Source organism: Petromyzon marinus, chromosome 71 (assembly GCF_048934315.1).
Source record: "Petromyzon marinus isolate PM22_M1 ecotype Great Lakes invasive population chromosome 71, UKy_Petmar_22M1.pri1.0, whole genome shotgun sequence".
NCBI lineage: Eukaryota > Metazoa > Chordata > Hyperoartia > Petromyzontiformes > Petromyzontidae > Petromyzon > Petromyzon marinus.
In genome coordinates, this window is record NC_133737.1 from 3,133,319 (window position 1) to 3,150,111 (window position 16,793).

General features: G+C 43.4%; 1 protein-coding gene across 1 annotated transcript in view; it reads left to right on the top strand.

Annotated features, from left to right (window-relative positions):
- LOC142906830 (uncharacterized) overlaps nucleotides 1–16,793 on the top strand; it is a 169,869-nt gene that overhangs the window by 124,949 nt on the left and 28,127 nt on the right. The window lies entirely within an intron of this gene.

A 16,793-nucleotide genomic window follows, 5' to 3' on the forward strand; every position in this document is an offset into this window, starting at 1 on the left:
GTAACTGTAGAAAATGAGAAGAAGAGCGGCCTCCTTGACGAGGGAGTGCAACCCAACGGGTGTAATCCGAAGGGCCTGCGAGTATGAGAGTGCAATCCAAGAGGCATGAGAGTGCAATGCAACGGACATGTGAGCATGATAGATCTTAGAGAGAGACACAGAGAGTCGAAATAACAGCTGACATAGGCAGGTAGGATGGAAACATCAGTCAGTTAAGACTTTACCTGGCTATTAACGTCCTTCCAATGATTGCTCAGTATGTACCCATCCTCTCGGTTGAAGTTGTATCTGTGTTTCTATATATTTAATTCTCTGCTTAAGTTAAAATTGTCTTCACCTGGCTCACTACTTTGAAACTTTGTTTCTTTGAAATGATTTTACAGTTTTTTTAATCTTACCAAGGCCAAGCCCACTAGGGTTATACCGCTCTTTTTTCGGAAGCGACCTACACACAACAAAGTGGCTTAACGTGTGGAAATGTATATCAATCAATACTCTAAACGCGTGGTGATGTTGACTCTAAATGTGGAGGAAAATCCACGCGACCACAGGGAGAGAGACACACAAACTCCAACTATACATCCGTAGTACAGGTTTGTTTGGGTTAGATTGCGTAAATATATAAAGGTGGGGTTAAACCCGCCACCACCCGACACAGCTGATTGGTAAGGTTTGTCATGTAAACAGAACGTGGTCAGTTCGTCACTAGTACAGCACACTGGTTGTGTGTTGGGGAGCCAAGCCACAACATTTACAATCTGAGTACGACGTTTCGCCAGTAATTATAACCAGCTTCATCAGGCGACAGCCAAATGTTGTGGCTTGGCTCTGTGGGAATATAAATCAGGTCGTTTTGTTTATAGCGCAGCACGCTAACCTTTGCACTACCTACCGCTCCCCACTCATGCACAAACATGATCATCAGAAGTATAGTATTTATTTGGCAATAACTAAGTTACCCTGCTTCACACAGATCTCAGTAATCAAATATTAAGAGTAATGCCTTGCAATTCTGGCTTTATTGGAATTATTGAATTCTGCCAATGAAGTCTGTGAATGTGTGTATATTGTCACGGTTTTTTGGTTGTTATACAATCGCAGGAATTGTTTGTTTCATAATGAGGACAGCTTTTAAATTCGTTACCCTTGGAGAGCTTCAAGATAGACAATGTTGGATGTTTTGCCATCTGGTGTGTTTAATCGAATGAAGCTTCAATTTTGGCATACACGTTGACAGCAGTTTAATCTTGACTTAAAGCCTTCGTGACTGCAGGAATTCATATTCTTTGGGTCTTTCGGTAAAGTCACATAGATAGAACAAAGAATAATAAAAGAATACAAAAATGAAAATAAAGTGGATAAAAAAATATCACGACGTTTCGATTGCAACACGCGCAAACATCATCTCCGGTCACGTGTCCTCCGGTGTCACCCAGAGTGCCATGGCCCCTTGCAACCCCGTTTCGTGGCTTGCACCCTTGCACTCTATCCTGTAGGGGCTGGCACTGCACGCAGAGCGTGGTGCCATCCATTGCTCTCAGTCAGTGCTTCCCGAGTCCCGCTAGGGCCGGTACTGCATCCACCTTCAGTGGTGTCTGCGATGTCAATACGTGGCATGCCGTGCCTCTCTCCCAGGCCAGCTTCACACAGTGACATCCAACGATGTCACTACACATGGCATCTTCTATAACTATGTAGTTTGAGAAGCTCCCAATGGTCATATAAAAAACATTTCATTTGTTACGGTTACAATGATACGCTAATCGATGTCTGGTTTTAGTTAAAGGATCGTTTCCTGCTGGTCAACCATGTTACATCTGCTGATGATCTGGTAATGGCTACTTAATGAGATGGAATTAGGGAATCTTGTTCTGTGGCTTGATAATTCCATCATGAAATGAGGCCCTGCAAATGTTCCACACAAATCGCCTGCCTGGGAATTTAATGTCATACAACACTGCACCTGCTCAACTCTCCATGAATAATCAGGCAGTTCTACAAGTGGTGGAGGAGCTCCCATACATGGTTAATGTGTTCACGACCAGCTCTGGTTTGGCAGCCAAACTCTCACTTAAAATGAGTCAAGCAGTATTATTTCATTAGACTGTGTAACACTCTGTGGAAGGTGCCTGGACCCTTGCTCTATACAAAGCTGTGAGTGTCCATCGCCATGGTCTAGTCCATATGAGACCAATTTAAGGCCATTTACATGACCTTAAATTGCACCTATCATGGCATTAGCACTGTGATAATGGTACTTCCAATTCGTCATGAACGCTGGATGTTTTGTTTATAGAATATGTTAATGATCCATGTGAAATGTATGTGTATGTAAGAGTTTATCTATGTGGGGAGCGGTGGTGCAGTTATTTCACTGCATTATGAACTCAACAATTAGAGTTTGATTTTCGCCAACAGCAAACACGATTGATAAGTAAAAACTTAACTTATTGTGGGCCTCTGCTATGTTTATTGATCTTAAATTAATTACATGGTGAAGTGAGGAAGCATTAATACTGAGCAGATAAATGCGGCTAGGCATGGTTCTGGACACACCACCACCTTTTTACCATGCCAGTGTGTGACATGGTCAAGTTTGTATTTGCAGTAAAGTATATTAACTACTAGTGGGAAATACCGTATTTTCCCACATATAACCCGCGGGGTATGCCACTTTTTACAAACAAAACAAGACCCTGCGGGGTATATGGAGGTGCGGGCTATCCCAAAAATATTTTACACGTGTGACATGTCATAACTCATTAAATGTTTTCATGGTAGGACTATCCACTATGCAACACTTAACCTTTGACTAAAGCACTGCTGAGTAAACCACTCATACTAAAATTGCACGTGTTATTACGTTTTAAATTATTCGAATTGTTTGTACAATGAAACGGGCGCCCTTTGTTTACTGTAATACTTTCAGTGGCTGTAGGGGGTGTGAAAGTTTCAGCTGAAGCTATGGATTGCACAATCGGAAGGGCCTTAACAAGCATCTACCAGACGCGGAATCATAATTGCTGAGTCCCTTAGGCCGCTGCTATTGGCTGAGCACTATACAGTCGCGACCATGAGCTTTGTTTCAAACTTCCAATTGCTTTGTTGCCAGGAGTCAATGGCCCAACCGTAGTGCCGCTATTGTCTGCGCGGTGCGTAATCTATCAGTGCTAAAACTGTACAGGGGTAACTACCGGTCTAATAGCTGTAATATGATGAGGTCGAATGCTGGTAAGCCTAACAGTACGCTTACTCATCTACCAGTTATGTTACTTATTTATTGGATATTTACTTTTGTTACTTATTTACTGTTTTAAGTTCACTCGTTTCCGGTTACCGTAGTTTGTTTTCTTTGTGCACGTTGTGATTTTAATGTTAACAATTGATAGTGAAACGTATTACAAATGTAAACTTTCTATTAATATGATGGAATAAAATTTTGATTTAAAGCTTTCGTGACTGCAGGGATTCATATTCTTGGTTCTTTTGGGAAAGTCACGTAGAAGGAAAACAATAAAATAATAAAAATATCAAACAATAACATTATCACGACGTTTCGACTGCAACACAAGGAATTAAGCTGCAGTAACGACGTTAAAGATATGAATGCATGCGGGGTATATGGAGGTGCGGGCTATCTGAAATTTGTTTTACACAAAACGCTATTTTTGTGGGGTATATGCATCTGCGGGTTATATGCGTATGCGGGCTATATGCGGGAAAATACGGTACCCGGTGTTACCCAGGCGGAAAAGACACACACATCGACTTACACACACACACAGACATCGACTGACACACATATCGACTTAGACAGCAATCCCCGATGATGCCACAACTAGAGCAATTTTTTCCCTTTGGCGAACCTTAGCGAGGAGCAGGTTGAGAAGAAAGGTCTTCCCAGTACTGCCAGGTGCATCAAGGAAAAAAAGGACTCCATTTTTAGTCTAAATGTCTTCCAAGATTTTCGTGGAGGCTTCTCTTTGTGCATCTGTAGTGGGTTCTTAAAACGGCGTAGAAAAACTTGGTAGAGGCAACGCTTCTTCATTACAAGACATAGCTTAACACAATACAGTCGTTACACTTGAAGGGGTATTGGCCCCTTCACCCGCTGATAGCTGGGGAGATATGCCCTCGGCTAACTCGCCCTAGTCCTAGCTATGGTCCCAGGTCCTCCGGCTAAGAGGGTCCTAGGGCAGGCTAGCTGACCTGACCCTGGTCACGGTACAGGTCTCGACCTCCAGCCACACGGACCCAGCCCTGATAAAGAAGTCGGGCTCTGAGGCTTCCCGGGTCGCACCACGGGCTCACTCTGCCCGGCCCTGAGAAGGACGGTGGATCAGAGGAGTCCCAGAGTCCCCTAGCTAGCCGGTCTTCAGTCTTCACTGGCTCTTCTGTCTTCAGCTGGCACGACTGCCCGGACCCTCCTGGGTCCGGCCTTTTATCTTGCTCCGTGGCTTGCTCCGCCCTAGTCATGCCTCCCTTCCCGAACCTTCCACCAGGTTCTGGAAGGGTGACATCATTGCCCCATGGGGCTGTGCCCACTCGTTCAAGGATCCATTTTCCCGGCTGACTATTTACCCCTTGGGTCATACTCCCCTGGTACTGGCTCAACCCATCGACTGACCCCTATCGGTAAGTAGTAGCTATCCCCCAGAGACGGTGTGCATTTGCCCAATAACACCGTTACACATCCATCAGCTTTGGTTAATTTTTCTCAATACATTGAAGAAGCTCTAAACCTCAGGATATTTCACGTAGGATCTCTTGAGCAAGGGCATGCAGGTTGTCCCTCCTGTAGGGTGTTGGTAGTCCCATAGACGTGAGGTCTTTTCCACCAATGGAGTGCAGTTTGCACTAAAAGAGGATGAGGGCCTGTTTGAAGATGACATCAGAAAAGTTGACGTCGAGGTTTGGATTTTCTTCTTGAGCTCTGTGGAGGATGTCCTCACTCATGCCCTCTTTGTATTTTTGTCAGAGTCCCATGTGGTTAGATGGGCTGCAAACTTGAAGATTTATGCTCAAGAGCAATCTCAGTTGGGAAGGGGACTGACTAGCAGAACATTCTGGCATAGCTTTATCAAGATGCTGATCGTCTTCAAGAATTCCACGAAGATTGCATGCTTCCCTGTATGTTTTCGGACAACTCCTCCCACTGTTTTGAGGTCTTGGATAGATTTTGGCCCTTTGACAACATGGAGAAGCATTCGGAGAAAGTAGCACTCCTGATTGTTGGAGATGAACTGTGTAGACTCTTCGTAAGGCATCAGAATCACCGTGAGCAGCACGTCGCTTTCATTTTTTTTTAGCAATCCATGTATAGTAGGAGGGAACTTCATGGTAGAGCACGTTGACAGCATATGGATCACTGGCACAAAACAAAGATTGCCATCAGGGTGGTATCTTGTGGAGCCAGGGCCTGTTGTTGGGCATTTCCTTTGGTGACGTAGATGCATTGACCATTTTCGAGGTGAACTGCCAAATGGATTACTGTGGGGAATGCTCATGGATGGCGAAGCCAAGAATTCTCCAAATTGCCTCATTGCTGTTGATGTATCTTACTTGGACAACATTTTTAACCTCATCCACACTTTGCCCCTCTGTTTTTTAAGGCAAAGACAGCCATGTCAGAGCCTTTGTTGATGTCTGGGCAAACATATTTGATGGCTTTCACAGAATTTCAGAATTCCACATTAAAGTGTGCCTCGAAGATCTTGCACAGAAGAGGGCAGCAGGGAACGATCCACCGATTGTCAACCTTCATTTGAGAGTTAGTGGCAGGTCTGAGCGTTGTTTCAAATCCACCATGCTCAGTATTTCTGCGATGATATAGAGGATAGCCATCATGGCTCGACTGAGTGTCTTTCAATAAGTTTTGTGGATACTTCTTAGTACACCTGCAGTCTTGCATACATGCCGAATTTGGATTAAACTGCCCACATGGGCCATGGACCATTTGCTTGCAGACCACAAAAAAGGGCAGGGTCTTGATGGGGGTCAGGTAGCTCAGCACTGATAAATGTGTCAATGTTACTTGTATGAATTTTTTCCCTCATCCATCGCAAAATGTGAGCATGAGGAAGATGACATTTTTGGCACTCAATGGTGTGCAAGTTACCGCTTGTATTTTCAAAGAAGCCGCGTTCGTTAGTCGTGAGTTACTCTTTGATTCTTTCGGTAAAGTTACGTAGAAAGAAATTAAATAATAATAGAATACGACTATTCGATTGCAACACAAGCAACCATCATCAGGTACAAATGAATGAGAAAACAAACATAGCAAACTTGGAAATATAATGCAAAACAACACAGAGTCGGCCAACAAAACAGTCAACACCCCACCTGGTTGATTACGTTCTTCCAAAGATTGCTAAATTCGAGAGAGAGACAAAACAGACATGGAGACGCACAGACAGACACAAGCAGGGAGAGACTCACAAATACAAACGGAGACATACACACATAGGCACACAGAGAAACAATGCCTCTATGTCGAGGCCTTAAATAGAGAGACAAGGGGGCAGAAAGAGAGAGGGGGGGGGGTAGAGGAATTAGCATATCAATGAGAGATTTGGAGCTTTCGTGACTGCAGGAAATAATAGAGCAACAACACGAGGGACACAGAGAGAGAGAGAGAAAACACACTTAATCCAACAATCTTAGTAAAATTTGGAAATGTAATACAATAAACACACTATTACTGTATTGTCTCCCATATAGGCCGTATACGCATACAGTGAGGGAAAAAAGTATTTGATCCCCTGCTGATTTTGTACGTTTGCCCACTGACAAATAAATGATCAGTCTATAATTTTAATGGTAGGTTTATTTGAACAGTGAGAGACAAAATAACAAAATCCAGAAAAAAAGGCATCTCGAAAAATGTTATAAATTGATTTGCATTTTAATGAGGGAAATAAGTATTTGACCCCTCTGCAAAACATGACTTAGTATTTGGTGGCAAAACCCTTGTTGGCAATCACAGAGGTCAGACGTTTCTTGTAGTTGGCCACCAGGTTTGCACACATTTCAGGAGGGATTTTGTCCCACTCCTCTTTGCAGATCTTCTCCAAGTCATTAAGGTTTCGAGGCTGACGTTTGGCAGCTCGAATCTTCAGCTCCCTCCACAGATTTTCTATGGGATTAAGGTCTGGAGACTGGCTCGGCCACTCCAGGACCTTAATGTGCTTCTTCTTGAGCCACTCCTTTGTTGCCTTGGCCGTGTGTTTTGGGTCATTGTCATGCTGGAATACCCATCCACGACCCATTTTCAATGCCCTGGCTGAGGGAAGGAGGTTCTCACCCAAGATTTGACGGTACATAGCCCCGTCCATCGTCCCTTTGATGCGGTGAAGTTGTCCTGTCCCCTTAGCAGAAAAACACCCCCAAAGCATGTTTCCACCTCCATGTTTGACGGTGGGGATGGTGTTCTTGGGGTCATAGGCAGCATTCCTCCTCCAAACACGGCGAGTTGAGTTGATGCCAAAGAGCTCCATTTTGGTCTCATCTGACCACAACACTTTCACCCAGTTGTCCTCTGAGTCATTCAGATGTTCATTGGCAAACTTCAGACAGGCATGTATATGTGCTTTCTTCAGCAGGGGGACCTTGCGGGCACTGCAGCATTTCAGTCCTTCACAGCGTAGTGTGTTATTAATTGTTTTCTTGGTGACTATGGTCCCAGCTGCCTTGAAATCATTGACAAGATCCTCCCGTGTAGTTCTGGGCTGATTCGTCACCGTTTTAATGAGCATTGGAACTCCACGAGGTGAGATCTTGCATGGAGCCCCAGGCCGAGGGAGATTGACAGTTCTTTTGTGCTTCTTTCATTTGCGAATAATCGCACCAACTGTTGTCCCCTTCTCACCAAGCTGCATGGCAATGGTCTTGTAGCCCATTCCAGCCTTGTGTAGGTCTGCAATCTTGTCCCTGACATTCTTGGAGAGCTCTTTGGTCTTGGCCATGGTGGAGAGTTTGGAATCTGATTGATTGATTGCTTATGTGGACAGGTGTCTTTTATACAGGTAACAAGCTGAGATTAGGAGCACTCCCTTTAAGAGTGTGCTCCTAATCTCAGCTCGTTACCTGTATAAAAGACACCTGGGAGCCAGAAATCTGTCTGATTGAGAGGGGGTCAAATACTTATTTCCCTCATTAAAATGCAAATCAATTTATAACATTTTTGACATGCGTTTTTCTGGATTTTGTTGTTATTTTGTCTCTCACTGTTCAAATAAACCTACCATTAAAATTATAGACTGATCATTTCTTTGTCAGTGGGCAAACGTACAAAATCAGCAGGGGATCAAATACTTTTTTCCCTCACTGTACAACCCACAGACGCATATACCCCACAAAAATAGCGTTTTGTGTAAAACAAATTTCAGATAGTCCACATCGCCATACACCCCGCATGCATTCATATCTTTAACGTTCTTACCGGAGCTTAATTCCATCATATTAATACAAAGTTTTACATTTGTAATACATTCCACTATCAATTGTTAACATTAAAATCATAACGTGCACAAAGAAAACAAACTACGGTAACCGGAAACGAGTGAACTTAAAACAGTAAATAAGTAACAAAAGTAAATATCCAATATATAAGTAACACATAACTGGAAGGTAAGTAAGTAAGTGTACTGTTCGGCTTACCAGCATTCGACCTCATTGCCGGTAGTTACCCCTGTACAGTTTTAGCACTGGTCGATTGCGCACTGCTTAGACAATAGTGGCACTACGGTAACGCCATTGTCTCCTGGCAACAAAGCCATTGGAAGTTTGAAACAAAGCTCATGGTCGCGACTGTATACCGGTAGTGCTCAGCCAATAGCAGCGGCCTAAGGGACTCGGCCATTATGATTCCACATCTCGTAGACGCTTGTTAAGACCCTTCCCATTGTGCAATCCATACTGCTCTATTCATATTCATATCTAGGGTTTGGCCGCCATATGTTTAGTTTACGGGAAAATGTAAACATTGTACAAATAATTCCAATCATTTAAAACGTGATAACACGTGCAATTTTAGTGTTAGTGGTTTATTCAGCAGTTCTTCAGTCAACTGTAAGTGTTGCATAGTGGATAGTCCTACCATGAAAAAATTAAACGAGTTATATGTCACACGTATAAAATATTTTTGGGATAGCCCGCACCTCCATATACCCCACAGGGTCTTGTTTTGTTTGTAAAAAGTGGTATACCCCGCGAGTTATATACAGGAAAATACGGTAACGCATAGCCTGGTTGCTTACGTTCTTCCAAAGATTGCTAAATTAGAAGTTAAGTGTGAAATTTGAGAGAGAGACCAGACACAGACATGGAGACACAAAGACAGACACAAGCAGAGAGAGACAACACAGAGACACGGAGAGAGACAAAACTTAAAACCTCCCCATAGAGGTGGTTCGAACTTAATTTAGAGCTTTCTTGACTGCAGGAATACTCTTTGGTTCTTTCGGTAAAGTCACGTAGAAAGAAAATAATAATTAAATAATAGCATATGGCGTTTCGATTGCAACACAAGCAATCATCATCAGGTACTAATGAAAGAGAAAACCCTAGTAATCTTAGAAATATAATGCAATATAACACAGAGAGTCGGCTAACATAACAGTCAACACCCTACCTGGTTAATTACGTTCTTCCAAAGATTGCTAAATTTGAGAGAGACAAAACACAGACACACATAGACGGACACAAGCAGAGTGAGATAACACAAAGACACAGAGAGAGACACACACATTGGCACACAGAGAAACACCGCCGCCTCTGTTAATTTCTCTACCCCCCTCTCTCTCTGCCCCCCCCCCCTCTCTCTATTTAAGGCCTCAACACAGAGGCAAAGTTTCATGAGGCCTCCTTTGCCAGTACCAAAATATAATAATAGGCTTTTTCCCCTATTTTTCTGGCGACAAAAATGAAAACTTTTGCAAGGAATCATGTTTACATTAACCACAATACTTGCAGTCAGAATGCAAAAAAAAAACCACACTGATAATGCATGCATTGTCCTTGAAACTGATTGGTCCACATCAGATACAGCTTTCCTTAGAGGCTAGTCTCATGCGGTGTTCGACCAGATGACGCCAAAAGGTGCACAGTTCAAAGACAACGCACTATCAGAGTAATGAGGGCTCGGGGTAAGCATCTAGATCATGAGGCTTCCTTTGCCAGTACCAAAATATAATAATAGGGGTTTTCCCCTTTTTTCTGGCAACAAAACTGAAACCTTTTGCAAGGAATCATGTTTACATTAACCACAATACTTCCAGTCAGAATGCAAAAAGTATTATTAAAGAAATGAAATAAAATAATAATAGAATACGACATTTCGATTGCAACACAAGCATAGCATCCTGAGTCTTCACATGCATGTATCTTGGTCCAGCCGTGAAGGATTAAGGCAAAATAACTAATCTGCCCACATTCTGAGCGTTTGCATATGCGTCGGCATTGATAGCGTCCCTGAGATGAGCACACTGTCCACACAGGCTTTTTTTATTCAGTTGAACGTAAAGAAGGCGCTCACTCAATTTTTGGCATACTCATCGACAACATACTGGTGAAAGAGATTGGTGTACCGTAATACGTGGTTTCCTCCTTCTATGTCCATGTTCACGAAGGAATACACGTCTTTAGAGGAGACAGTTTTGTGAGGATGTCTTTGTCCTGTAGCTTTGATAATTTTAGAAATCTGTACGTGGTACCCATCTTGGCCTTGGCACAGTATAATGTGGTATTGTAGGGCATCATATGCTCTGTTTGTCTCAGGAAATCATTTGATGGTGTTGTCTTGGTATCGAAGCATAATGTCTCTCTTACCATGTTCCTCACCCACTGTAAAAACAGCAACCTCAACAAAAGTTGGAGCATTGAACATTCCTGCGTGCTGCCCGCTTGGGTGGAAAGAAAAGGTGCAGTACGCCAAATTTCAAATAGTTGATTTTCGCACCAATGTAACAAAATGATAGACGAAATGTAATCGGCTGTAGCTAGGAAAGTCTAACGTATTTAGCAGTAAAACATAGTAATCAGCATCGCAGTACTACATTTCAGTAAATAGCGTGACGTGAGCAATCGAAACAATGGAAATGCATTGAAGAAAGAAGCTAAAATAAGTCTACATTATAGAGCAGCAGTAGCGCATAGGTAAGTTAAGAAGCAGACTACAGTCTAGATTATAGACTGCAAGTACGTTGACTCAATTACCTAAGCATTGCTACAGTTGACATAATAAGCTGGCAATACGGTCAGCAGCTTAAAAAGCAGGATACAGTCTACATGAAAGACTGGCAGTACACTGAGCAAGGTAAAGAAGCAGGCAACAGATTATAGACTGGCATACACTCACCCTGGCCAGTAGCAATGTTTACAGTGTACATAATAGACTGCCAGTGCACTGACGTAAATTAATAAGCAGGCAACAGGCCACATTACAGACTGCCAGTGTACTAGCGCTGCTTAATAAAAACACATAAATAATTGATATGTAGCAACTTTATTTTGAAATATTAGATGTCTACACACAAACATTACTATTGTAAGATTTGCTAAGTTATTTTTTTATATAATAATCGTTTTCTATGGACATCAGTTTAGCGAACGAAGCAAGAAATTAGCACTGAACAATACCATGGTGAGGCCTAGTCCTGTGTAGAGCCGGCGGCCTCGCCTAGATTGCCCAGCGGGCCGAGGTGGCACCTTACAGGCGGGGGGCTGGGCCACTACCCCCACCCACGCTACAATAATATTATCTAAGCGCTATAATATGAATATCTACGGACTCGATAGTAACTGCACGCATTGGGGTGGGGGGGGGGGAGAAGAGGACATTACACTGTGAAGAATTAACCTCAGCGTTTTGTGTATTTTTTAAGCTTTTTTAACGCGAATTATAATTTTTGCCGATCGTGTGTGCGTTGCTAGGAGCAACCCCTGTCAGCGTTTCGCGCAGGCGCAAATGCGTGCTTTGTCCCGCGCCGAGCGGCGAGAGTAAATACATAAAGAAAAATTGCACTAAATCGCTAATTAAACTAATTTAAAGTTGACGGATGGGTAAAAGGAATAGCGCTTGCTCACCACGGGGCTTACGGCATGGTACCTGACTTTTTTTTACGTAAGCCCCACCGTTTGAGAGCCAAATCCCTCGCAAGCGTGCGCACACAGAGACAGACAAAATTACATTTATTGGTAAGATTGAACAATGAGGTTGAATCAAAACAATAGTTTATCTCTGGAACTTTTTATAAGAATGGAAACCGGTCAGGAAAATATATCGGCACATATGCAGCTGAAGTTAGATCTGTTCATCCGAGCATTCAAGCAAATCTGAGCCTGGCTTCACACCTCGAAGTTTCGATTGAACATTAATTTTTGCATCTCTACATACAAATAGTATTATTTTCAACACCCTTCGCTATGTTAGCTGAATTTTTCTTAAATATTCCTTTCGTAGCTAGACAGCCTAAATTGTGTGCTTGGAGTTTTGGGTAAACATTCATTTTGAAGATACTAGGGCTTCCGGGCATGTTTCTGACCACTTGCCCTCTCATTATATGCCTTAACAGCCCGTGTGATGATTGGGGAATTTCTTGAATATATGAATAAATATAGACATGTAATTCATGTGTGACTGTGTATGTATTCATTCCTCTGTGCCTCGATACTGACTTAGATGGTGGGAAATATGTGTTTCTGTCTGCAGCTGACACTTCCCTGATGCTTCCTCTGCAGAATTGGTCTGATGGAGCAAAGGCACTCAGCGCAGCTCGGTACAAAATGGCAACATTGCGACCAGTATGCAAACAGTACGGATCGTCCTGGAAATTTTACACAGCACCAGAGAACTCACACAGGAGAGAACCCCTTCAGGTGTAGTGTGTGTGGGAAGTCATTTTCATATTCATCTGCTCTTAAAAACCACCAGAGAACACACACAGGAGAGAAACCCTTCCGGTGCACTCTGTGCGGGAAGCTGTTTGCAGTGTCATCACATCTTCAAAGACACCAGAGAACGCACACAAGAGATAAACCCTTCAAGTGCAGTGTGTGTGGGATGGCATTTTCAATTTCAATTTATCTTAAAATACACCTGAGAACACACACAGGAGAGAACCCCTTCAGGTGCACTCAGTGCGGGAAGGTGTTTGCACAGTCATCATATCTTTGTAGACACAAGAGAACACACACAGGAGAGAAACCCTTCAGGTGCACTCAGTGCGGGAAGGCGTTTGCACAGTCATCACATCTTTATAGACACCAGAGAACACAAAGGCATCAGACTACACTCCCCAAGGAGTGTAGTCTGAAACCAACTTGTGACAGTCAAAGTGCTGCAATGAGCCCAACCCTCCTGATAAAAGAACCAAAAGTAAATTCCAGCTTGGACATTATGAAATGTATCAAGGTGAAACTTGAAGAGGCGAAGGTGAAATTTGAAGAAGCGACAGTGAAGAGCGAAGAAGTGACAGTAAAATGTGAAGATGAAGATTCAACTCCAAAATCGGACCTTCACATCGATGGAGGCAACGTGAAGCAGGAGAATAATTCTGACTATGAGGCAGAGCGAGACAACTCCCCAGAGTTTGTGGAAGTGGAGGTGTGGGTGGACTTCTTAGACAATTCAATGTCAAATGGAGACCCAGTAGATGTGTAAGCTTGAGACAATGAAGCACCAATAGATTCACCTGTCACAGGCCTTTAATGAAAGAATGTCAAGTTGAACACTCAATTCCTAGGTTCAACCTGCAGAGTAAGAGCGGCCAGTCTTTGCGGACCTGTGGGTTGGGTAGATCTCTCACCAAGAGCCAGAGCCAATAAGCTCCCAAGCATTCATGATGTGATAATCGTATTAGCATTTATATGATGCTTGCTTAATTTCCTCAGCAGCTCGGAGTATCACGAACACTCGAAGAGTATGTTGTATACATGCCTTTTCCAAAAATGTAATCATTTGGATCGGAAAGGGTGAGTCACCCCCCCCCCCGCCTCCGACCTTGCCACACAGCTGGAGGATAATTACTCACAAGCCTGCTTGGGAAGTCATAAAATGTAATAAAAAAACGGCAAACCCATGGGGGGGGGGGGGCTAACTTAAAGAGAAGGCCGCCATGAGGTAAACAACCCACAATAAAGCAAACGTAAGATGGAAACAGAAGGGGTCACGAACCTCCCTTAGACAGCGAAATCCACCCAAGGGCAGTTAATCATCATGAGCTGACTGGGGTTTTTTTAAAAATAGAACAGTAACGTTCGAAGCTTAGTTATATCTTCAACCTCAGGATATCTAAATATAACTTGAGAATAAGAAGCACGGATCCCTGGCGATACTGATGGGGAACAAAGGTTAACATATTTGGTATACCACATCTTGGTTAAACATGAACCAAATAATAATTATGAAAGTATTAGACCTCAAGTCATTCAGACGAGATTCAATGCGAAATATGTCAATCAGTCACGACCAAGATAATGTATTCCACAGGATCAGAGCCTCACCAACCGCCTTCGTCTTCCAGTAGCTAACAGCACATGGTAGCAGTATATTATGTATGCAGGGGGGCGACTCCCCTTAATATATCAAATACCACGCAAGAAATCCAAACTGCGTCGTGAGTGCTGTGAACGCTGCTCAAAACATACTTTGAATCACTTGCAGAGTAAAAACAGTGGAAAGTGGCATGGTACCAAGCTATAAGAGGTGTAAAATACTTGTTTTTACTTCCCACCCTTGATGAGAGGACGGGAAACATGGCGACAGCAAGCACACCCGTGCACAATAGGCCACGAGTTCAAAAGCCACAGCGCCCCTTTTTGAAAGAGACTGCAAGTGTGATTAGAAAAGAATGTAACTTCCAACCCGTGATGGGAGCGTGGGGAACGCTGCCCAAAATGTGAATGGAAACATGGCGGTAATGAAGACATCTGGACAACAAACAGCTCAAGCGACTTCAAAAGGAAAACCACTGCCCCTTTGTGAGAAGAAAGCGCGAGGTGGAAAAATTCAGATATAAGCAAAAACGCAAGAACAGAAATCAGTACTGCTCAAAGAATCGTCCAACTGTGACTGTGGACTGTGGAGAAATCCAAACCATCAAGCACATCACCGATGAATGCTCCATCCATGCACATCCTGGCGGTATCGCTGAAATCCACACGTCAACCACATAATTGGACTGGATGAGGAACCTTTGCATTCATTTATGGCGATCATTAAAAATAAAAACTGTTGCTTTTCACAATGCGAGTGGCAGGCTCGGGGATTGCCCTCGTGACTGGCAAATGAATAGGGAGCTCCGCATCGGCAGAAGCGACGCATCACGGAGAGGCTTTTTTGCGTCATTGAGAGAGGCTGCCAGCCAAAGCTAGTGCTCGCAGTATTACAATACAAACGTGGGGAAGAGTGCCATAGCATTACTATTCCCGGTGTCGAGGTCGCTGTGTACAGCCAACACTTACGATTATAGAGAAAATCGTTCTGATTGTGCTCCGATCAAAGTCAATCCTTCGAGTGAAAACTGGTGCAACCACTATTCGTGAGATTGCCCCTTTAAATCGCAACCCACAGGAAAAGTTTAGTTGAGGGTCGGATCAGAGACTGACACATAACGATATAACTTGATCTGTAGCGTGTCCTCTGTGCAGCATGAGTCATACAGGCAACTGGAAGAGGACTCTCTTGAAGAGGGGGTGGGGGAGGAGACAATAGGCGCTCCCTCTCCAAGTCGCTCCAAAATCTACAAGGATCAACAGTGACTGGTGCCAAGGGGGGTGATGCTTGGCAACCAGCGGATGAGCTGCGAGCGGTGTCTGGGGACGGGATGATCGTGCACATTGACGCAGACGGAGCCGGACCCATCATCCCTGCCAGCACGGGCACTGCCGACAGCGTGATCAGCGTGCCGACTCGGCAACCACCCCAGCGGTGGAGAGGGACTGACGAAGCAGCCGAGAGCGCTGTGTGTTCGAAACACACACAGACCCAGTGCCCCTGCTGGGAACCTGAGGTGTTTTCGGTACAAGGAACGCTGCATCTCGGAAGTTGCTAACTCAATAGTTAGCAAGAAGACAACACACACCACACACAACGCACATATTGGTACAAATATGATTGTTCCAAAAAGTTATCTCCGTGTTTTTCGAAAAGGGTTGCCATCCCAAGGTGGTGCATTAACTATTAGTTGATTGTGAAAAGCATTGTTCTGTCCCTTGAGTTACATTAATATGGTCGTTTATAAGTATTTTAGTAATTTGTTTTCGTTAATTACATAACCTTACCAATGAATGATTTGACACACTAAACATTGATAAGCAACTATTATCAATCTACACCCAGGAATACTATTGTTTTGAGATTTTTCTTTTGATCACACAATCTTGCCCGTGAATTCATTGATGTCCCAATAGCCAATTGATAAGCATCTGTTAGCCAAACAGGCACACGAGCACTCACACTTGTTTCAGGACATTTCGTTAATTACATAATCTTAAATCTTGATTTGAAGCTTTCGTGACTGCAGGAATCCATACTGTAACTACTTGATGTCTACTTTTGCCATGAGGCGCATGTTTCTTTAGCACGTTTCGTATGAATATTGTACAAATTTTAATGGACGTTTCCTACCGCCGTATATGGTCGCACTACTCGGAGGAGTTAGCCGATTGTTCTTTTACTCAGTTTTAACAAACGTAACCATTGAGGGTTAATTGTATGTATCAATGAGTAGGAAATCTTCAGGAGTACGGTGTTGACAATTCCGATCATAAGTGTGTTCGCATATTAGAGTTTT